Source organism: Hippopotamus amphibius, chromosome 11 (genome assembly GCF_030028045.1).
Source record: "Hippopotamus amphibius kiboko isolate mHipAmp2 chromosome 11, mHipAmp2.hap2, whole genome shotgun sequence".
Taxonomy (NCBI): Eukaryota; Metazoa; Chordata; class Mammalia; order Artiodactyla; family Hippopotamidae; genus Hippopotamus; species Hippopotamus amphibius.
Window position 1 is genome coordinate 100,230,100 of NC_080196.1, and position 24,077 is coordinate 100,254,176.

A 24,077-nucleotide genomic window follows, 5' to 3' on the forward strand; every position below is an offset into this window, starting at 1 on the left:
CACATGCTTAGCAGAGAAAAATTATTGTTTCAATTTCAATTTATGTGTGTTTTACAAATGTATAAAATTAGGCTAAAGTGGAAAAAATCAACATTATATTTCCCCTTAGGCTGGGGAGAGTCAGCTTCATGGTCAGTGTGTTTATAAATAAAGGTCTAACTGTCTAATTATCAGGACATGAAGGGAAAGAAATAGAATGATAGAGAATACGTTATGGCTGGAGACCCATTTCCTCAGAACTTGGATTGTGTGAGTCCTTGTGAGCACAGGATGCCTGTGGTTACAGCGTGTGAGGAGGGAATGCATAAGGCTGAGGTTGAGGAAGGGGAAGGTAGGGAACTTTGTGGGATGACCTTTGTATGGGAGGGGTTCTCACAGTGCAACTGTGTAAGAACGTAGATGGGTTTATTAACAGAGATGAGCAGGCGTCCTGGAGTCATGAGAAGAGTGGATCTTTTCTCAGTGAAGAGAATGAGACAATCTTCCCTGGTGGATATAGTGATACTGTTAGAATAAGGAAGATCTGCAGATCACTGAAGGAAATGGAAAAGCAGCTGTAGACGTCCAGCTTATTTTTTCTGTTTTTCCCACTTCTATGTCACTTCCCAATCATCAGTCAACTCCACTGGAAAGCAGTGAAAGGAGAAAGAAAGAAAAGGAGAAAATGGTTTTCAAATTATCTAATACATTTTTTGTTTGTTAGAGGCTCTAGTGAACTCCTTGATGAGGAAAAGATCGTAATGACTGGCCCAGATTAGGCTGGAATTTGTCAATGTTTGATAATCCAAAATATTTTTTCTGTCATTATTAGAGTGAATTAAGGGTTACTTAATCTTTTTATAAATTGCACCCAAATGCATAGGATAGAGGCTAATATAGTCCCAGGTGCTTTTCTTTTGTGAATCACCAAACTTTTCATGTTCTTTTATTAACATGCTCAAAAGATGTTTAATTAAAAAAATAGAATATTGACTGGCACATTATTCAATAGTTGTAAATCCCAAGGGACAAGCTGACATTTGATAAAATTCTTGAGATAATGTGCACCTGAAAATGGGACTCAGAGATAATGATCATTATGTATTTTTGGATTATTTTAAATTGTAGAGTTTTTCAATCCAAAAATAATTCCTGTGCTACAAGCACGTGAATTGTACTGTTAATATGCCCATACATTGTTTTCATTTTTACCCTAGACTGGTAATGTATCTAACATTTCACTAGATCTGTAGATAGAAGCTGTAATTGGTAATGTATCTAACATTTCACCAGATCTGTAGATAAAAGCTGTAATTGTTAAAGGGAAGTTGAAATTCACTCATTTTTTTAAATCGTACTTTTAAAAAGCAAGTGATGGTTAAACACAAATACATTACAATTCTCTCTCAGTGAATTCTCTAAACAAATAAAAGCATTGTCTCCCTGCCTTTTTTACAAATAATGGAATTGCTCCAAATTTCTGTGCCATCAAAATAAGGGCCTTGAGAGAGTTATAAATTATAGCAGTTACACATCTTTAATGGTCGAGTTCTTTTTCATTCATAAAAGCACACTCTGGCTCCCAGTATTCTCAAGTAGATACTAGTTTTTCACTATACATGGATTTCGAGGAGTGTGGATATAGCCTGGCAAGTAAGTTGAAATTTTGTGGGAAGAAATGAAAATTAAAAGTGCAGACTGTCAAACAAGTCTTGCTTATTTTGTATGATTATTAATTATTAACATATTTTGACAGCATATTAGCAATCATCTTACTTATGCATTTAAAACAGGCATTTTGTTATTAAATATTAATTTAATTTAGTTTTAGGTTGTAGATCCAATGTGTAGTTGAGCTATTAATGGAGTATAATTCTTATGCCAATATAGCAAATTTTTTGGTTTCTACATAGTTTCTTTATAAACGTTCTGTAATACTGTTTCATGTATAGGAGTTTTTACTTTCCCTTTTTCTTGTGACTTTTGTTTCCACTAATTATTTAAAAGAAGCAATGCTTTTAAAGCTTTAGTATTTTAAACTTTACTTATTATCAATTATTATTCATTGTCTATAGCAGTGAAACTTGAAAAAAGCAATTTTTGTTTTTTGAAAAAAGCCATTTTCCTCTAGAAAAAAATTGTACAAGGTATTAACCTAATAATCTACTGGATCAACATGTAATCTGGAAATTTGTTTTCAAGTACACTGCATTCTTTGCAAATCATCTCACATTTCTATAATTTATACTGCCTTTTCTTATGCGGTTTTTTCATGTATCAGGTTTTTATTTATGGAAAAAGCTGTCATAGAACACTTGTATCTGTCATACATAAACATTTAAAATGTTTATGTGTTATTAATTGATAATGTAGCAATGCTTAAAAATTAAACCAAATTAACCTTGCTACAGTTTTAACAAATGTAGTCTGGATTATATAGGGAAATAGCTTATTTTATTTTCAGAAAAATCCATTAGAGCTGGAAACAATACAACTAAGCTTATAAAATCAAAACTGCAAAACTAGCCATATATCATTTTCTGATTACTTCATGATTTTTCTATAGCTCTAGGTAAGCAAGTTGATTTTATAAATTATAGTTTGTACTTTCTTTTTTCCCATACGTTGCCCAGAACATAAAATGATGCTTAACAATGACTTATTTGTTTGATTGGATATTTAGTTTAATACTTTTATTGAAGAAGACCTCAAGACTTACTATTTGCAAATATTAATTTTTAAAGAGGATAGATACCTTAATGGTCTTTTGATTCAAATACCTGTCTATAAATTCTAGTCCCACCATATATAAAGCTATTTTTGTTAATAATAATAATCTACATTATAAGACTATACTATAAAGATTGAATAGAATAATACATGCAAGATACTTAGAACAGTTCCTGGGCCATAGTGTGTGCTCAACAAGTGTTAATTATTATTATTCCATAACTTCTTTAAATCTGTTTATCTGCATCCTGGGGAAAATGTCCTTATAAGGATTAAAATGTGTGCACAGCACTTAGGACTCTTAATATGTAGTAGACTTGTTATATATAGTTAAATGTTAATATGTATGCAAAAGACTTCAGGATCTTATCACATAGTAGGCATTGTTATTTGTAGTTAAAGATGATAGGTCTTAATTTCTGAATTACTAATCCTCTACACTAAACTGACATGAAACTCACAAGTAAGAATTTCCTTTGCCCTCTATGTGGTTATAAAAGAGCCTTCCATAACTTCAGTAGAACTAAGGCTTCTCTCCAGTTTACATCTATCCACCAGAGATCATGTGGAAATAAAAATATCAAATGGTATGAATTTTTTGGAGGCATACATGTGATTACAGTTAAAAGCAGTAAATATATAATATCAGCATGTTTTAATAATCACAAATATTTTCTTTCTCAACTTAGATAGGAAACAGATGAGAGAAATATCTGTTCATTCTTCTCAATCAACTGACAAAGATGCCAAAAATGAAGCTCACACTGAGAATTTAATGACTAATTTATCAAATGCTTATTCTTCTGGTATGGATGCCATTAACGAACGTTATTTGTTTTATTCTTTTTACAAAAGTCGTCATCTCTATATTTATTGAAGCAATTATGATTTCCTTAAGGTCTGATTTTTTAACTTACTTTTAAAAGTACACTTTCCAGCTCAGTTTTTGACAAGACAAATAGGGTCTTGTCCAGGAGAACCTGAAGGGACAATTTTTCTGTCCAATGGCGTTAATCTAAAATGGGCTATTTTTGCTGAACACTGTTATCCAGTGGCACTTTGAATGAAGATTATTTGTTGGATTTGGACAATTGCTACTTCATTTGCTATTTGACATGGCCTTTTCATATCTTTAATTGTTAATGATCAAAACTCAATCTCATAGTGATTTTCTTTGGCTCTTTAGTTTCTGACCCTGCTGTTTCTCTCTCTCTCTCTTTTTTTCCTCTAGATTTTTTGCCATCCAAGGATGGTAAAGATTTAACAAAATGTTTTCTGCTACAAGTGGTAAATATTCTTCTGCACTACATTGAGAAAACTTTTGATGTCAAGAGTAAAATATTGGACTTTCATCATCCTCATCGACTTCTTGAAGGTTTGGATGGGTTTCACTTATAACTGTCCGACCATCCTGAGCCTCTGGAGCAGTTGCTTGTTGATTGCACAGATACCTTAAAATATGGTGTTAAAACAGGTGATTTTCAGATTTGTGCTCCTGAACTGGAAACTGAATGAATAGCTTTGAGTTTACATTTGTGTTGAAAAATACTCCAATTTTGTTTTTATTTAAAACATTTTTCTAGTTTATTTTAAATTGATGTTGTCATATATGAATTGCTTAATAATTAATAGAGACAAGTAAACAAAATGATTTTGGTTTGGGGAGTTATATCCCAATGGCAATTAACATAAAATTTTTATTTACGCTTTTCATTTTTTTGTTTTATTTGATCATATTCATTATTGATGTTTAATTTATTATCTCTATTCATCAATAAAATATAGTGATTAAAATTAGATATATGTATAATTGATTTATACAGCCTACATTTTAGAAAGTGTCTTCTGATTAAATTAACATTATTGTAACTTGATTCTTAATCTCTTAAAGCAACAATACTTCCTAGAGCAAATGATATTTGAACAGGCTCTAGAGGCAAAAAAGAGATTCATAAAGAGATATCTTGCACATCATCTTTAAGATATAGTATAAAACCAGTGCAAAGAACAATCCATTTTGGAGCAAAGGAGGGGAAGATTAACTTAAACTGACTTGAATGTAGATTGTTCAATTTGACAAGTGATGTTCAGTGATTCTTTCTTAATATAAAATTTCAAAAAATCATTATGCAGGACCTGATTTTTTTCATAGTTGAAATTATTTATCTTTTTTTGGTGCTTGTTTTTTCTTTATTATTTTCCAGTATGGCTTATTACAGAATATTGAATATAGTTTTCTGTGCCACACAGTAGGTCATTATTGCTTATCCATTCTATAGATAATAGTTTGCATCTACTAATCGCAAACTCCCAATCCATCCTGCCCCCACCCACCTCCCCTTTGGCAACCAGAAGTCTATTTTCTATGTCTGTGGGTCTGTTTCTGTTTCTTAGATAAGTCCATTGTGTCATAGTTTAGATTCCACATATAAGTGATGTCATATGGTATTTGCCTTTCTTCCTCTGAGTTACTTCGCTTAGCATGATAATCTCTAGGGACTTGGTCTTTTATCCAAAAAATGTATAAGCAACTTTGGAAGGGAAATTGTTTAATCTTTTAGGTGGTCCCTTCCCCATTCACTGAGGTAACTTTACACACCCCATCCTTGGTCAACTTTAGATGGGTTCCTCACTCTGGTATTCGAGCCTTTTCTCAATTCAGTGCCTTCTCAGAGCTGCCCCTTGTGCTCAGAATAATCCTGCTCCACTGTTTGGAAAGAAACCAGGTTGTCCCTGAAAGATCACTTCCTCCAAGAAGGCTTCTTCGATCCCCTAGCAGTGGTATTCTAACATCCCGATCCTTTTCTTTGTAGTGCTTTTTACTGCAATTAAACACAATTGTGTCAGCACTGGATCATTATCTTTTTCTTCCACCAGTCAGTGAGATCCCCGTGGTAGCAGCTATGTCTGCCTTGTATTCCCACTGGACCCCAATACCCAGCACTGTCCCTGCATGTGATAGTCACTCAGGAATGTTTACTGAATGAAATGATTGAAGTGTGCTTAATCCATAATAGCTGTTCACTGAGAAACAGCTATAAAATTTAACCACTTTTTAGCCCTGTGTTTTTACTGTGGCCCATTTGCAATGTTGTCTCTTTTTCTAGGACATCCACGCTATTTTAACCAGCTCTCCAGTGGCTAGATGTGATTGGACTTGCAGAGGAATGGTTGACAGCCACGGCAAATACCAACATGTGAGTATCCTTCTGCATCAAGGAATGTGAGACTATTAGACACACAAGCAAGAGTGAAGATGTCAATCGTGGAAGTTACATTTTGCAGGGTAGGATGTTTGCTGTATCAGAAACAAATTGTTGATACCCCAAGAGAAATGCAAGGATACTGGTCCTGTTCCCTGGGTGACATTGTCACTGATCCTCTGGACAGTTTCTCTCTAAAAACTCTCAGGATCTGAATTTCCTGGTAAGTAGTAAAGTTTAGCTGTTTAGTCTGAGTTATTAGTGTGCAGACCGAGAGTCCAATTCCAGGATTGGAATCATTTCCACACTACCCAAAACAGCCCAGAGCACATAGGTGAAAAACGACACACACAAGCATATGAAAAGTTGCCTGAATATAAATTAGAACTTCAGTCTGCTTGAAGGTGAAGACAGTAAACTATTAAAGGAAAGTTAAACTCCAATGTGATTCTTTACAAATTTTGACCTTTGCCACAGCAAAACTTTCAGTTATACAAAAATTAGATACACTGCTGCAATGTTTTGAAGTAAAATTAATTTTAGAGCAATATATTTCAAGGTTAAAGAGATAGGGAAGTGATTGGATATGAAATCGAAAGAAGTAGTCTGTGTCAGATGTTAATGTAATTTAACTAGCAATCAAAAGAGATAGCTGGTAGACATTTAAACTTTAAAACCAAGAACTAAACATTTATAAGTGACTGCTTTGCTATGTGGGGAAAACTGTGGTTTAACTGTTTAGTTGTCATTGGGATTTTAATGATGCACAGGGTTTTATAGATCTGAAATGCATATAAAAATAACCTGCACGGTTTACTGCTAGTTTTAATTTTTATTGCTTGATTATGGCCTTTTATTGAAACATGCATAGAGTAATACTTTAAAAAACCTATGTCTTTTGAGATTATATGATGCATTTTATGTTATATAAATTATTACATAAAAATGATTTTATAAATCTTACTCCATTATTTGGAATCCCATTGTTAAGAAACTTAATCATTCTCTGTGTGAGGAAAATATAGATTCTTGGTTTAAACATAAATAGTGGGAAGAACACATGGAAGATGCAAAGAGAAAGGATTTAAGAGAAAGTTCTTTACCTTTGAATTTTTCTCATTTTAATGAATGGATATCACTTACCATGATTTGAAATAATAGAAAAGCATGTGAGATGGAATTAAAGAGAACCCAATTTAAATCCTACTTCTGCCATTTAATGGGTATCTGTTGTCTGCAAATAATAATGTCTACTCCATGGAATTGAAATAGGATCAAAAAGGTAATGTGTGTAGAAGCTGAAATTGACACAACACTGGCAGAGATGAGCCTCACTGAAATGGACATCTGTGAAGCTTGCTTTGTAAACTTTGTTCCTCTTAGAATTAGAAAGAAGCTTAATTGTAATTGGCAATGTATTTTCTTAGTCTGGGTTTTGTGCAGGGCCCTGGGCCAGAGCTTATACATTATCGTTTTATTAGGGCATGCCACCCAGAGGAGCAGGATTGAGGGGAAATGAAGGGAGTCAGGACAGGGCAGAGCGCAACCATGGGGGGCATTTTAGATCCGGCTATCTCTTAGTATTGATATGAGCAGAAGTGGGTGCTGGAATGTGTGCCCCCCTGTAAAGACTCTTCTAAAAATCAGTCCCTCTGTAGGGAGCAAGGGAAACAGATTTATTCTCAACCAGGTCTCTTATGGCCAAAGGACTTCACAGTGGAATATTAAGTTCCCAACACGTAATAATTAGGCATTCTTAGAACTCCCCACTGATTCCATGACTTGTGATACTAAGGGCAAAAGGAAGCCCCTGGGGCTGAAGGTCAGAGACCCGAAGTGTGGCTGGGAGACAATTCTCTGTTGGGTTGTGGGTGTGTCTGAGTGAAAGTGGTCACAGTGGTGGCTGGACCTGAATAAGGTCCAAAGGCCTTAGAGACGGAGAAAGCTGAGGACATCTGAAGTGACACCTAAGTGGTGCCTGATACCGGTATCCATATATAAATACACTTAGAGGGGTCTTTAAAATTGTTTTGAAGACAAATAAAAGGATTTCTTGAGAATAATTGAACCCACTCTTTGATTTCAGAGCCCATTGTACATATGTCGTTGTTTATTGCATAGGGAATGTATAGAAAAAAGCTTAGAGCCTTCTTTTAAATCTCACCTTCTTTCTCTGGAGCTAAGTTCACAGGGTGACTCAGAGGAGAGTCCCCACAATGATCCTCTCTGAATTCTTTTCCACGGGGCCCATGTTGTTCTTGTCTTGTAACATCTACTTGCTTCAAGCTATTATTGAAAACAAAGTAGTTTTTAGCCTATTTTTGGGTGTGCTTACTCACAGTATAATCTTTAGGTGAAAAAAGTTTGTCAATTAGTTTTTAGAAAAGGCTCGTTCATGTTCTGCAAAATATTGTCTGTAGCTCTAGATTTCTGTCTTTCTAACTTGCCCCCTAGGAAATATGTAAATATTTTCTTGATAACTGGGCGTTTTCTGTCCCTAACAGTGTTGTGTGCTCAGGGGATGGGGCTACTTTCAGATTCTTTTTGGTGAAAAATGAAATCCCCAGCTACTGCACAAAACAATGGAAGCCATGACACTTTCTTGTAGAATTAACATACTCTTTGTCTGGAAGGGACTGTTCAGGACATATAAAATTTAACCATTTCTTGCCCAGCCTATTATAGAATACAAAAATGTGTATAATCTTATCTAGCACATGGTTTTATTTATCCTCTTCCACGCAATATAATTGACAGTAGAATTTCTATACGTGTATTATAGGTTGACCTATGAAATAGCTCCAGTATTTACTGTCATGGAAACAATTCTTAAGAAAATGTGTGAAATTATTGGCTGGAGAGAAACAGAAGCAGATGGAATATTTTCACCTGGTAAGAAAAAGGTTTATAAGCAAAGAGAAACAAGAGGAGACACTCAAAATATATTTCAACTAATATGACTGGTTTTTAAGAGATAAATGTTCATAAGCCATTGTGTTGGCTATAATTACAAACAAAGTTTTTAGAAATCTACAAGTCGTGAATTGTATTGTTTGAGCTTTCTCTCAACACTTTCAAGGAAGGCTGCTTTAAAAATGACACCAGTAATTTGGCACCAATTTAGTTTCAGAAAACTCTCAAATTGTCATGATTTCGATCAACATTTCTGCTTTTTGAAATTAGATTAACAGTCATGATTTCTCTTCCGTAGGTGGGAGTATATCAAACCTCTATGGTATCTTAGTAGCTCGTTTATAAGCAATATCCAGAGATAAAAACGAAAGGCATGACAGCACTCCCATGCATTGTATTATTTGTTTCTGAACAAGTGTCATCTAGATTTTTCCAACTTTTAAGAATCTTCTAAGAGACACTGATAAAATAATTGAAAGACTGAGAATATTAGCTTCATTTTTACATTAAATATATTCAGTAATCTCTATATATTGGTTTTGGAAAGGGGAAAAACAACTTTCCAAATTTCCAGTCTGTATAGACTCAGTAGATTAGCAATACAAATAATTCAGGATTAAAATTTTGTTTCAACATAGGAGAAAATAACAGAAAAAAATGTGATTATAGATGTAAAACATTCTGCTATCTTTACCAAAAAAAAAAAAAAAAAAATCAAGCCATAAAAATTTCAAAGATTTAATACTCCTCTTTAACATTGCATGAAGAGAACAAGCAAGTGATTAATGTTTTCTTTTTCCAGTTAGGACCGAAGGAGTCGGTTGAAAAGAAAGGTTTATTTTTATAGGTCCTCAGCTAAATGTTTCTGATATTGACAATATATCCGTGAGGTCTCCTATAGTTTTAATGTTCCAACTTTGTGCATAGTATCAAAACTTCTTTAAAAAATCAATTCATCCCTCTAATAAATCTGATCACTTTTTTCTTTTCCACCATGGAAACATTTATAATCTTAAAGTGTAATTGTAGTCCCAGCTTGAGAATTCTACCTAAAAGTACTCAGAAACACAGGGTTTTCTTTAAATGTCCCTATGTTTGCAATGTCCTTCCTTTACCAAACTCAAATTGGCATTATGTAAATGCATATTATTAAAGTGGGACCACTGCTGCATGCTTAATGTAATTTACTATAAAACAGTACAATTAAAGATGTTTGTTTACAACTGTCATTTTCATCGTTTGACGTATACTTTTAAAATATAATGAGTAAATAAGCTGAAATTCCATAATGTAGATTTTTTTAAAAAAATCATTTCCTATTTAATCTATGTATTCTACATTGAAATGAAAACATGGTTAGGGTTTTAAATTTCTCTATTTTTTTCTCTCATATATCTGGTCTTTTCCAGACAGCTAAAAATAACCCAGACCAAGTTTACCTTTGAGCTTTCACCTCCATCCTATTAAAACTGTTTACATTATGCAAATAATACAAGAGGATAGTAGTCACTTAAAAAGGCAAGAAATCAAAGTTGATGTCAAAGTCAGCATAAAAAACTGCCAGCAGAAGAAGAATTGATTCATTTCTTCAGGACTTATTTCTTAAGAAAATTGGGAATTCAAGACTTAAAGCTGTCCTTAACATGTCAGGATTTACCTGGAGGATATTGTCACTAAATTTATAAATGACATGATTCATGTGTATACAGAGAACTAGAATATTCAAACTCCTGCATTTAAAGAATTATGTTCTGTGATAGTGCCTCCTAGATAGAGGTACTGAAACCTTTTTCATCTCAAGAAATGTCATGATAAGGATCTGAAACTATGCCTTGAGAACTGTACTTGCGTGTATATATAGACAAATATAATCTATATCCATGCATAAACCCATGCAAAGCTATGTGTAAATGCCCTAGTATAAGTGATGATTTAAGGCGGGAGAATTAATGCCTTTCCTTTTTCCATTTTTGCCCAAGGGTCATTAGTCAGTAAAAAAAGCTGCAGCAATCCTTGTTATTGGAACTGATAATGTAATTGAAGTAAAATGTGATGAAAGGTATGTTTCTTTTTTTTTTTTAAGAACTTTTATTGAGATACAGCTAACATACAATAAACTGCATATATTTAGAGTGTACAATTTGGTATCCCAATCTCCCAGTTCATTCCCCCCTAACCCTCCCTGCTTTCCCCACTTGGTGTCCATATGTTTGTTCTCTACATCTGTGTCTCTATTTCTGCCTTGCAAACTGGTTGATTTGTACCATTTTTCTATATTCCGCATATAGAAAGGTATGTTTCTTAACGCATTCTCAAAATTTTTATTATCATTATGCTTCGTATGAAGATTAAAATCCCATTTTTCTATTATCCCAATTTTTAGCAAGAATATTCTCCCACATTAGTTTCAATAATTTTAACTAGAAGTAATTATGAAAGAAGCACCAAAGTTATCCTATCCTATTATTAAGATTTCTTTACATAGTATAGTGCTATACAAGTGAGATTGTCACATATCTATTCCTGGTTTTAAGCATATTGAATTAGTGATATGGTGATGTTTGGAGATGAAAAATTCAAATGCATTAGAAATCTACAGAGTGAAAATATATTTCCATTTGTCTTGAATCCTACTTTTCAAAAATAAACTGTATTACCAATACATATATTCTGGAAGATCATTTTGATGCATATTAAATGTATTTATACATTTATACATATCAAATTCATGTTATAATCTGCAACTTATTCTTTCAAAGTTTTTGGCTTTAGAATATGTCTTAGAAATCTTAGCCAATGAATTTATACAGACCTTCCTTCTTCTTTTTTAATTACTTTGGAGTTTTCCATTTTATAAATGTAATGCAATTTCACAAATCTTATTTACGAGAGTTTTTATTTAGATCTTAATATTTAAGAACAATGCTTAAATGAGTGTAACTATACAAATATATTTGCATGTCTGTGTTTGAATATTTCATGAATCCCTAGAATTTGAATTATTGATTCAAAGATTGTCTGCAATTACAATTTCATAAAGATTTTTATTTGCCCTTCAAACATTTTGGAGTTAGCGGACACTATTATCTACTGTGTGAAGCCTGAATATTATCAATACTTCTATATTTGAAAATTCTGATAGACAAAGAGGACATTTAGCTGTTTGGAACAATGTACGTCTAATATATTGACTAGCCAATTGTATATTACCATGATCTGTCTGTTCATGTTCTTTGCGCATTTTTTATTGGTAGCTTATTATTTATTGGCTTGTAAAAATATATATTGAAATTTTGAAATATAAAATACATGATTATAAAATATTTTGCAAATATGTTTTATAAGTTTATTATTCAGTACTTACCTCAAGTTGTTTGATTTTCTTTATATAACCTCTGCACATTTCCTGAGAGTCCCTCCCCCAAATATTTTATATGTTTTTTACTACTATGAATAGGGTATGTTCTATGTTTATTCAGAACAATTGGTTATAATTACTCAACATTCTTATCATTTCAAAAGTGTTTCAATAAACAATGTTAGGTATTCCAGGTATACAACCATAAGTACTCACATTAGGGATTTTTCTTATTTTTCTTAACTATCTATCTATCATCTATCTATCTATCTATCTATCTATCTATCTATCTATCTATCATCATCATAATCACATAGCCAGCTAGTAATTATTTCTTCAGAAAAAAAATGCTATAATGTTGATGGTAGTGAGCAACCTTATTTTATTTCTGACTTTAAGAGGAATGTTTCAAGTGAATCATCAAAAGACAGGGTTTTAGTCTGATAACTGGATGTAGTAGGAAAATATTGTTTTTTTTTTTTTCCCCAGAAATTTGCTGTGAAGAAGCATGAGGCCACCTGAATTTGTGCCATGCTCTACTCCCCCTCCCCGCATTTGGATGCTTGATTTTTCTACCTTGATGCCAAGAAGTCTTTATAATTAAAAGTTAATAATTAGATAGATAAAAAGAAAGAGAAAGAAAGAAGAAAGAAAGAAAGAAAAAGAAAGAAAGAAAAAGAAAGAAAGAAAGAAAGAAAGAAAGAAAGAAAGAAAGAAAGAAAGAAAGAAAGGAAGAAAGAAAGAAAGAAAAAGGAAAAAGAAAGAAAGGGAAAATCATTCTGTATCTTTCTTAGAAAAATAAGAATCTTCTGGTCTATAAATAATGCAGATTTTAAGATGATTGAATAGTAAACTAAGCATTCTTTAACTTAAATAACATGATATTTAACATTGGTTTTAGGGAACTAGACATTACTTAATATCTGTTTTTACATATAAATACCTTTGGGGGACACTAAAAACTAATTTTTTAATCTTGACTATTATGTATTCTTCTAATTGGTAGAATTGATATGTTTATTCACTCATAAGAAATCAACGTGTATTTGCATTTTTAAGGGGAAAGATGATTCCAGCTGAGTTAGAGAAAAATATATTACAAGCTAAAAGAAAGGTATGTTCAGAAGTTCCATATTTAACATGCAAATGCATTCTAATTTTCTTTACCCGTTTTCATTAGTGGAAAACAATTGATATGATAATTGATAAAGGAATAAAATAATCCCTAAATGTAGGCAATTCCTCCTAAAATTGAAGTGAAATAATTAACATTGTAGTATTTCCTGATAATTTTGTTTCTGTTAGCTATCAAAAGAAAAGTTAACAGGATATTTACTAATAAAGGAGTTTGGTCGTCTCTATTGCTGTGGTATGATTTTCTGAAAATAAATTCAGAGAGAAATAACAATAAATGAGACTCAAAAGCAGTGATATTAGTTCATCTTATGGTTAACCTACTTTTTCCATTACTGTAGTTACCTCTGAATATTTGAAATTATTAGGTACTTAATGCCCTTAGTCAAAGTTATCCAGCTTCCTGATGTCCAGAAGTGTAATGGTTAAGTAACAATATTAGCATAGGAGTGGACTTCATGAGATTGCAAGAATGATGCAGGTTTTGTCATCACCAGGGCCAAACTCCTTTCTGTGTCACTGCCACAGCTGGCAGCACCGTGTTCGGCGCCTTCGACCCTCTCCACAACATGGCAGATATTTGTGAGATGCACAAACTCTGGATGCATGTGGATGTAAGTCACATCCTTGAGTCTGCATCATGATTCACCTTTTAAAAAAAATGTATCTTGTGAACAGTCCTTAAAATTTCTTAATTGACATTGCAGGAAAGACGAAAATTTCTCTGTCACCCTAATTTTTATAATGAATTAATATCAAGAAAGAATAGTCTTATTTGCATAAATTATCCTAAAATAAACTTAATACACTATCATGGAAAAAGCTACAAATGTATCATGTTTAAAAAAAGTCTAAACCTCTAGCAATATTAGAAAATCAATTTAAAGAAAGTTAAACCCGATTTTAAATCTAAAGGACTCAGCCCATTACTCTAACATACATTTCTTAATTAGTAGTTATTGTGGAAATCAAAACTTTTGATGTCATTAGTTTAGTACAGTGACTTTGGCAAATGTCTTCGGCTTTGATTAGAGTTGGACAAATTTAAAGTTATATAATATGGTAGATATTTTAATTTTTCGGTAGCATTGCCAAATCTGATGCCAACTTTTAAAAAATTCTGTCTCTGGTAATTATACAGAAGGTGTCTCTTTGAATTAATTAGAAACCTAAAACTTTACTATGTCATGAATAGACAATGAGAATTCATAGGAGGGAAATTTTAAATACATTGTTCTTCTAAGTAGGATGATTATAGCCAAGTTTATAATTACCTAGCATAGCAATGAAATCTTCATCAACTTTTGAATTACATTTAATGTAGGAAAAAGCAGTCAGTGCTATATAAGAAGAAATAATTAATGTAAGGACACAAATCCTTTGTATCTGTTGTAGGCAGCTTGGGGAGGTGGATTGTTGCTGTCCAGAAACCACTCCTCTAAACTCAGTGGCATTGAAAGGTGAGACCTGGAACAACGCTTGTGCAAGTAAATGCTATTTAGACTTCTATTTTCTTTCATTAGACTGTGAGTACTACCTGGAAGTGTTTTGTCACTTAGGGCCAACTCTGTGACCTGGAATCCACATAAACTCATGGGTGTCCCCCTTCAGTGCTCTGCTATCCTGATCCGGGAAAAAGTAAATGATTTCTGTTTTCAAGTAGTGACATAATGCATATCTTGGTAATGATTAGCTTCACTGTGAAACTTCAAAACCAAAATAAGTATGGCCTCGTTGAATGAACGCAGTGCAGCACCATTTGCCCTATTAAGGAAAACTGATCCTTCTCCTTTGATCTTTATTTATTTATTAAAAAAAATATTTATTTATTTACTTATTTATTGGCTGCATTGGGTCTTCGTTGCTGTGTGGGCTTTCTCTAGTTGCAGAGAGCAGGGGCTACTCTTCGTTGTGGTGCACAGGCTTCTTATTGCGGTGGCTTCTCTTATTGTGCAGCATAGGTTCTAGGCGCACAGAATTCAGTAGTTGTGGCACATAGGCTCAGTAGTTGTGGCTCGTGGGCTTAGTTGCTACACGGCATGTGGGATCCTCCTGGACAAGGACTTGAACCTATGTCCCCTGGATTGGCAGATGGATTCTCAACCACTGCGCCACTAGGGAAGTCCCCCCTTTGATCTTTAATTAACAACCACTGGGTAATTGAAGTGCCGCAAAATCAAATGATTATAGGGCAACAGATAGTAAGTCAATGTGTGGCTAAAATGTGGGATGAGACAATAAACAGTGAAAAGGACTATAGAGAACCTGGTCATTTGTGACCTACCTTTTAAAAACACCGTGAAAACAAAAGGTCTCTTTAGGGTCAAATTTGGCCCACTGGCTAATTTGTTGTCTCAGAGTGTGTGGCAAAATAAGACTCACTTGTAAGCGTGGATGAGTATCAGTAATGGTGATATATTTTTAGCACAAAAAGCACAAATTTATGGGTGGGATGAAATTATTTTCTTCTCATAAGTTTGTGTATTTTATCTCCATCAACAGTAAATGTAACACTGTACAAGGAAATAAGCCCATGATCTCCTCCAAGGAGAGATTATAAAGTTCAACTTGAGTATTCTTATCTCTACTTATTTGTCAGAAATGCAGACACACTTTATGTTGCTATCATTTATAGATTTGTTTTCTTTCTCTCTTATTCACAAACAATCCAGTGGGTTTGGATGTAAAAATAAAGTGTTTGTCTTCTCATTACAAACTGCCTGAGCTGGTGCTTCCCACTTATTCTTTTTTTTTTTAATAAATAAATAAATAAATAAATATATTTATTTATTTATTGGCTGTGTTGGGTCTTTGTTGCTGCCCGCAGGCTTTGTCTAGTTGGGTAATGCGGTGTGCTGACTTCTCATTGTGATGGCTTCTCTTGTTGTGGAGCATGGGCTCTAGGTGCATGGGCTTCAGTAGTTGTGGCATGTGGGCTCAATAGTTGTGGCTCGAGGGCTTAGAGTGCAGGCTCAGTAGTTGTGCACAGGCTTAGTTGTTCCTTGGCATGTGGGATCTTCTTGGACCAGGGCTCGAACCCGTATCCCCTGCATTGGCAGGCAGATTCTTAACCACTGCGCTACCGGGGAAGTCCCTCCCCACTTACTCTTGAGTATTAAATACCCGCTTCACCTCCTCCAGCTCTTGAGAGAATCTTTGTTCTCTCCTAGCCTAAGTCAGTCTCAGCAACTTAGGCTGGAACCGTTAGCTCTGCTTCAGATTCTGCTCAGTTGGCCGCATGGCAAGAATATCCCTTCAATATCCCATCAGTAAAATGGCAGCTGCTTTGTTCTGGAAATCTGCAGGTTAATAGTCGAATTCTTTCTGTCGACTGGTGTGTGTCCAGTACCCAGAAATTACAAAGCAGCTGCATTTTTTTTTTTCTTTAAAAAGCTTTTGAATTTGCTGCCCCTCCCCTTTGCTAACAGGTCTATATTCAACTTTCAGATTTCTGATACTTTCATGTTTAGGGCTCAAAAGCAAATGTTCTGCAGTCTTTCTTGATTTCTTTACTCATAATGAGTATGTTGAAGTAGCCCCGCCCTTACCCACCCAGCCTCCTGCAACCCAGATTGTAAACTCACTGAGACAGAGTTTTCTCCACCCTTTTCCTTATAACAAATCCGCTGTCCCAGCACAGAATATGGTAGATTTTAGGTGCTGTAAATATTTGTAGCTTAATCTTTACCTCAGAACTGACAGTTAAGACACATTGATTACACGGTTTTAAAATATTTTCGTCTCCCATTCCTATCTAACACAAAATTAAAGTGGAAGTTTGAAGTAAACTAAAGAGAAAATATTTTTCATGTGTAAATAGGACTCTGTATATATATTGAATAGACACACACACACACACATAAAGTACTCTCCTTTGCAAGGTATCATTTCTATTCCATTTCCCCCCGTACTTCATATCTTACCACCACATTGTGGTCTTCTCCCTAGATCCATAAGCCACCCCTAAAAGAGAGTGTGAGTTTTCTTCCCTTAGAAATTGGATTTCCACAGACTCCCAGACAAACTGCCTCTTTTGTTAGCTCCCAAACTTATCACTGTATAGATATATGATCTTGAAAATTACTCACCATGGTAAAGTTTCCATTTCTTCAATCTATAAAAATGATATAATAGTAGTATATATGCCATAAGTCTTCCATGAGGATCAAAAGATATAATATTTGTGACATGCCCAGTATTGAATAGGCACATATTAAATACATTGTTATTTGCTTCTTATTCAGAAAGTTACAGTAGGTATATATTTAAACTATACCTGGTCAATGCACACAGGTTTAGCCTTTGTTATGCTGTGGCAACACACACCTTTTGAGAAATGCCTCTCTTCAACTGAGTGATGAAGAACATTTCTTTTCTCTAGTGATTATTTTTTAATCGTTCAACAGGAATATTTCTCCATCCTTCAACACTGAGGAGGAATGTTTTCAACATCCTTCACATGAGAGGAAATGACCAGGAAAGCACACAATTAAATAAATGGATTATTTTATTCTCTACCTCCTGTGGCTATCAGAGCAGTTTACTTGACTGCACCTGCACGGTTGATTCATGAGAGAGTTTAGTTAACGTGAACAAGGTACTCAGTTCTTATTAATGTCAATACATGATAGCCACACAACTTCAAAAGAGCAGAAAAACTTCAAGGCTTTTAAGAAAAGTTAAAGAAAAGTAGACAAGTAGTAATCCAATTACACCATCTACCATTCCAGATAAATCCAAAGAACAACTGAATCCACTAAAATCCTAAGTAACATTATTTTTATATAAAATAAACAAAAATTCTATTTAAATATTCATGTAGACTAGAAATGCTAAGTGAGTTGAAATACAGAATTATGGTTTCTTATTGAAATGTGTATGACTTACAGTGTAGATACATTGTTCTTTTTCAGGGTCTTCTGGGAGCATGCAACCAGATGCGTGCTGGATACCTTTTCCAGCCTGATAAACTCTACAATGTTGACTTCGACACTGGGGATAAAACTATTCAGTGTGGCAGACACGTTGATATCTTTAAGCTCTGGTTAATGTGGAAGGCAAAGGTAGGAACTTGCCATCTCTTTCATTAGGTCCTATTTATTTGTATACCCAGTATAACCAATTCCATTTTTTAGAGTTTTCTTTGGGTGTCTTTTCCCAAACGATAGTCGTTTTATTTTCTTAAACATCTCTTAAGGAAACTGCTCTATTTCTAATGGCAAATGGCAAGCTTGGTTTCTGAGCTCAAAATTCTACTGAGGTGGAAAATTTTTTAGCTCGTTTTACTGTTACTATCAAGTGGTAGGAATAAAATCTGTTAGGGATATAAACTTGTTTGCAGCTTTTAAAAAAAAAAACTGCTTTTTTTTTTTTTTAACTTGCAATTGGAAATAGGTCAAGCTACTGAAGTCAATATAGATTCCCAGATGTGAACACTTATTAATTGCCTGAATGTTCAATCTACCTTAGAGGCAAAAGCAGCAGATATAGTCTCTCCAAATATTATGACAACAGCAGGACATGTTCTACATCCTCCTTCTGCCCCTTATTTATAATTTTTAATTTAAATAATTGACATGCTTTTAGGATGTTATTTCCATCACCCCCTTCCCAATACTCTATAGGAAGATGGGCATTAAGTTCTGTGCAGATGAAAGCTGTGACATGAACAAACAGCAGCATCTTTAATATATTAGGGACCTGATCCCCTACCACACACTGCCCATCCTGTGCATCCTAAGGGGCTCTTCTCAGGTGCCAGTATCAGAGGTAGTTATACCTCTCCAGAAGAATTGGTTAGATTTTTATTTGGTGGATATGGAATTCCTACTACAGAGCACAAATAGAAAAATACATCTGCAACATGAATCACAGAGGCAAATTCATGATCCTTTTTGGGTTAGTCTATAATATATTGGCAACATTTTCTCTTCTAAATATATTCTTTTCATCATCTGCTTTTTCCTAACTTTATAATCACTATGTTCAAAATAAGCATTAAAAAAACCCACTTTGAATAGTGTATATACATTGGTAACTCACCTTAACTTATTTCAATAATGAGGCATTGAAATAATGAATACATCCATTCAATTGTAATGGATCTACCATTCGTTGAACATGTATTAGGCTAGAAAGCTTTACGTATGTTATTTAGCTTATGTTTCCCAACAGTTGTGCTGGTTATGTCTGTTAAATAGGTAAAGAAATTTACTTACTGGTGGATGAAGAGAACTAAGTTGAAGGAGCAAAGCTGGCAACTTGCTTAAATCTAAAATCTGTTTTTTTCCCACAAAGCTGTATTGTCTTTCTTATTATACTTCATAGCACCATGGGAATGCCAAAACCCATGTAGGGTAATGATGAGGAAGCAGGCTCATCATCCTTTGCATATGGAGACTACTTTATAAAAATGGTGCATTTCAGATGTTATATAAGCAGGGCTATTCCTGGGAGTAGAAAACAAAATCTCAGTATACCATGGAATGCAAATTCTTTTCATATTAAAGAACATTAATATATACTAGAAATCAGGTTCAGGTAAAATCCACCATGGCCTTGAAAGGGAGGAGTTAACTTGCAAATTTGTCATATGATTTATAACTTTAAATATTTAAACATCTGTTATGTGCGTCTCCATCAGTATTCTTTTTTTTTTTAAGCTCTTTATTGGAATATAATTGCTTTACACTCTTGTACCAGATTTTCAAATACACCAAAGTGAATCAGCTGTATTTATACATATATCCCCATATCCTCTCCGTCCTGCGACTCCCTCCCACCCTTCCTGTCCTGGCCCTCTAAGGCATCACCCATCATCGAGTTGATCTCCTTTTGTTATACAGCAACTTCCCACAAGCTATCTATTTTACAGTTGGTAGTGTAAATATGTCTATGCTACTGTCTCACTTCATCCCAGCTTCTTCTTCGCCCCCTCCCCCTCCCCAACCCCGTGTCCTCCAGTCCATTCTCTGCATCTGCATCCTTATTCTTGCCCTGTCACTGGGTTCATCAGTACCATTTTTTTAGATTTCATATATATGAGTTAGCATACAGTATTTGTTTTTCTCTTTCTGCCTTACTTCACTCTGTATGGCAGACTCTAGGTCTATCCACCTCATTACATATAGCTCCATTTCATTACTTTTTTATGGCTGAGTAATATTCCATTGTATATATGTGCCACATCTTCTCTATCCATTCATCTGTTCATGGACATTTAGATTGCTTCCATGTCCTAGCTATTGTAAATAGTGCTGCAATAAACTTTATGGTACATGTTTCTTTTGGGATTATGGTTTTCTCTGGGTATATGTCCAGTAGTGGGATTACTGGATCATATGGTAGTTCTATTTTTAGTTTTTTGAGGAACCTCCAAACTGTTTTCCATAGTGGCTGTACCAACTTACATTCCCACCAACAGTGCAGGAGAGTTCCCTTTTCTCCACACCCTCTCCATCCATCAGTATTCTTGACAAAATAATGGGCATTAAGAAGAAAGTCTACAGATATAAAGGAAAAAATTTATACTTTTTCTCATTTGCTAGAATTACAGAATGAATACTGTAGAAAGAGGAGCCATCTTTAATGAAATTCATATTCTTAAAAATAAAATTAATTCCATAAAATACTGTGATAGGTTATAAAGCTAAGAAGAAAATCATATAGTAATATAAGATTCCACAAACATTTATTATTATGCAAAATCAAATCGAATGCAAAAGTTTCTTTTTGGATGGATTTTCTATGTGAGTTGGACTTGTTTTATATTCATGAAATGACTGTGTTTGCCCAGGAGAATGCTATAGGGAGCTTAATTGTCCAAGAGCCCCATCTGCTTCTCTTAAATTCATAATTGCATTTGTCCTGAGGCTGTGCTTCCCGAAGTTTTCTCCCAGTCAGTGACTGATTGAGCATGGCAGGGATTCTAAGGCATTTCCATTCCTGAGAGATAGGAGACTCTTCTTATAGTTGAGTTGATGTGAAGAGTTCCCAAGGGCCTTTCTAAGTCTTTCTTAGATTTCATCGTAGTCCAGGATGCTTCTTCCCCACCTTTCTCCACCTTTTTCCTTCACTTAGAATCAAGCTTATTCACAGTCTGAAAGCTTTCCCAGTCTGACTGGCTCTTTCTCACTGTCTTTCACACAGGTACTTCCACAATAAAATCCTTGCACCTCTAATCCCATCTTGGCATCTGCTCTTTGGAGGACCTGGGCTAACAGAGTTCAGTTAAGTTCAGAGTAGAAGTGCCATTGTCTTTACTATTCAATCTTTGTAGATTTTTTTCAAGAAACTTAAAGATACACTCACAAGGAGGATGCACATCCTGATATTTTTCATTGCCAATTTAATATGCGTTGAATGCCGCCAAAGGTTCTATACAGAAAATTCCTGGACAGTAATAAACTCTATCTTTAGCCCCATTTGTTCAGAATTCAGAGTAGGAGTATTCTTCATCAGTAATTTCTATTAACTTTTTGGCAATTTTTTCTCCTTTTAACTACTTACAGCTCCCCCTGAACCAGATTGCCCTCAAAGAAAAATATCACACAATATCAAATGATAAAGTGGTTAGCTCAAGAAATTAATCCATTAATATTTAATCATGTCAATTCTTAAGCATTTCAAAGACTAACAATGTCTTTTCCAAACCAGTAATTGTTCAAAATTGTGAGAGTTGGGAGCATCTGACCACATGTGCATATGATCAAAGCTTTTTATACATTTTGATTCATTTATATTTCTCACGGAGAAAAATAAGGCTTTAGAAAAGGATAAAAAGTTAAGGAGTTCTGGGGGTAAGTATTTAAAAATTTAAAAACTGTTATACTTGTCAATAAGAAGGTTATGTTTGAACAAAAATCTGAAGAAAGTGATGGAGAGATCATGCTGATATTTAGAAGTGTAACTAGAGAGAATCTCAATTTAAAATCTTTGAGACTGAAGCACGCCTGTTGTGTCTAAGACACGATAAGGGGATCATTTGGCTGACGTGGAGTGAGCTGTATCTTACATAAATAATGTAAGAAAGAATATGAAAGGGTTCTTTGGTTATTACTCTTTCTTAGAACTCCATTGCCTTTGGTGTCTGTTGAAAATAAGTTCTGATTTAAACAGAAAGTGTGGCTTCCTGGGGGCTCCTAGTATCCCTGCTTACTCAGTTGTAGATGCAGCATCCTTACCTTGTGCCATGTGCATTGTCACTGAGTTCCCACGTATCATAGGACCAGTGGAATCCCATGCTCATTGTGCATTGCAAAGGCTAGGTATGCATGGGGAAGCAAGGAGTGGCAGACGTATGTTGCCTGCGTCTCCTTAGTTCACAGGCATGATCCATTGTCCTACTGGACTCACTTTCAAAACACAGGTTCAAAATAAAATTTTAAAGAATTTCAGGACAGCGACAGCAGAACATTAAGTTAAGCATGAAACCTGTCTGAATATGGGCCCTGTGTGACTGCACAGGTTGTAAGCTCATGAAGCTAACTCTGATCACAAGGGCTTAAGTATTGAGAAGATACTGAAGTACCACCTCATATGGTCGTAAAGGCTCTGCACTACACAAGTCTAGAGTAACTATGAATGTGTACCCTCAGCATGGACATACATGGGATGTATGGAGAGAAGAAAAGAGATCAATTAGGAAGCAATGCAGGAGTGATTGAGCCGGCATAGTGGCAGTGAGTAGGTTACAATATATTAGATCCTAATTACACTTTGAAGGTAAATCCAATGGAATTTTCCAAAATATTAGATGTGGGGTATGAGAAAAAGAAGAAGGTCAAGGATAAGAAAACTTCAATGTTTGGGGCCTTAGCAACTAAGGGATAAAATTGATGTATTATTGAGATTGGGAAGACTGGGAGAAACAAGTTTGTGGGGAAACTGGGAGTTTGATTTTGGACATTCATTTTGAGATGGTTATTAGTTATCTGAATAGGGAGTTGAATATATGAATCTGAGATTCAGAGATGAGGTCTCAGATGGAAATACAAGCGGGAGAGTTGTCAACCTGTATATACTGCTTAGAGCCACGGGACAAGTGGAAATTACCAAGGGAAAGAAAGTGAGTGGAGACAGAGATTGGTCGATTTTTCTGTGCCTTCGTTATCCACTTTATAGGATTCTTCTAAAAGTAAATTAAACCAAAAGTACAAAGCAGAATACTACATACCTAGGATATAACTGCAGCTCAACAAGTGTTAGTTTTAAGATGCACTATGCCAGCCAGTGTGCCAAGGACTCTATTTGTTGTTATTTCTCTTATTCCTCACAACATTATATATAATTATAAAAATTTTGCTCTATATACTAGACAGATAAAAAATTCATGTCAAAATATTTATCAAACACTGTAGATCTAGGCAACTGAAGCTTAGAAAGGTTAAGTACCTTGCCTCAAGTTCCACATATATTAGGGAATAAAAGCAGGTTGAGGAGACATAAATAAGAATGTAGTGAGAAAAGATAATACCTACTGTTAGTAAGATAATAATCACATTTATTTAAATAAGTAAATTTAAATAAATTTAATACATTTCAGGAACTTCAGTGTTATTTAAAGGTATTACTTGAATTAAGCGTTTGATTTTTTTTTTAACTACAGGGAACATATGGCTTTGAAGCACAGATCAACAGATATATGGAACTTGCAAAATACTTTTATAAAGTTTTAAAGAAAAAAGATAACTTTAAGCTTGTATTTGATGCAGAGGTAAGGACTCTACTAGTGGGCTTTTTTATTTCTTTTTAGAGAGAGA

The 24,077-nt window shown here is 34.4% G+C and overlaps 1 pseudogene; it reads left to right on the forward strand.

Annotated features, from left to right (window-relative positions):
• The first annotated feature begins 213 nt into the window (after nucleotides 1-213).
• The window catches only part of LOC130830938 (glutamate decarboxylase 1-like), a 28,141-nt pseudogene continuing 4,277 nt past the window's right edge, over nucleotides 214-24,077 (forward strand).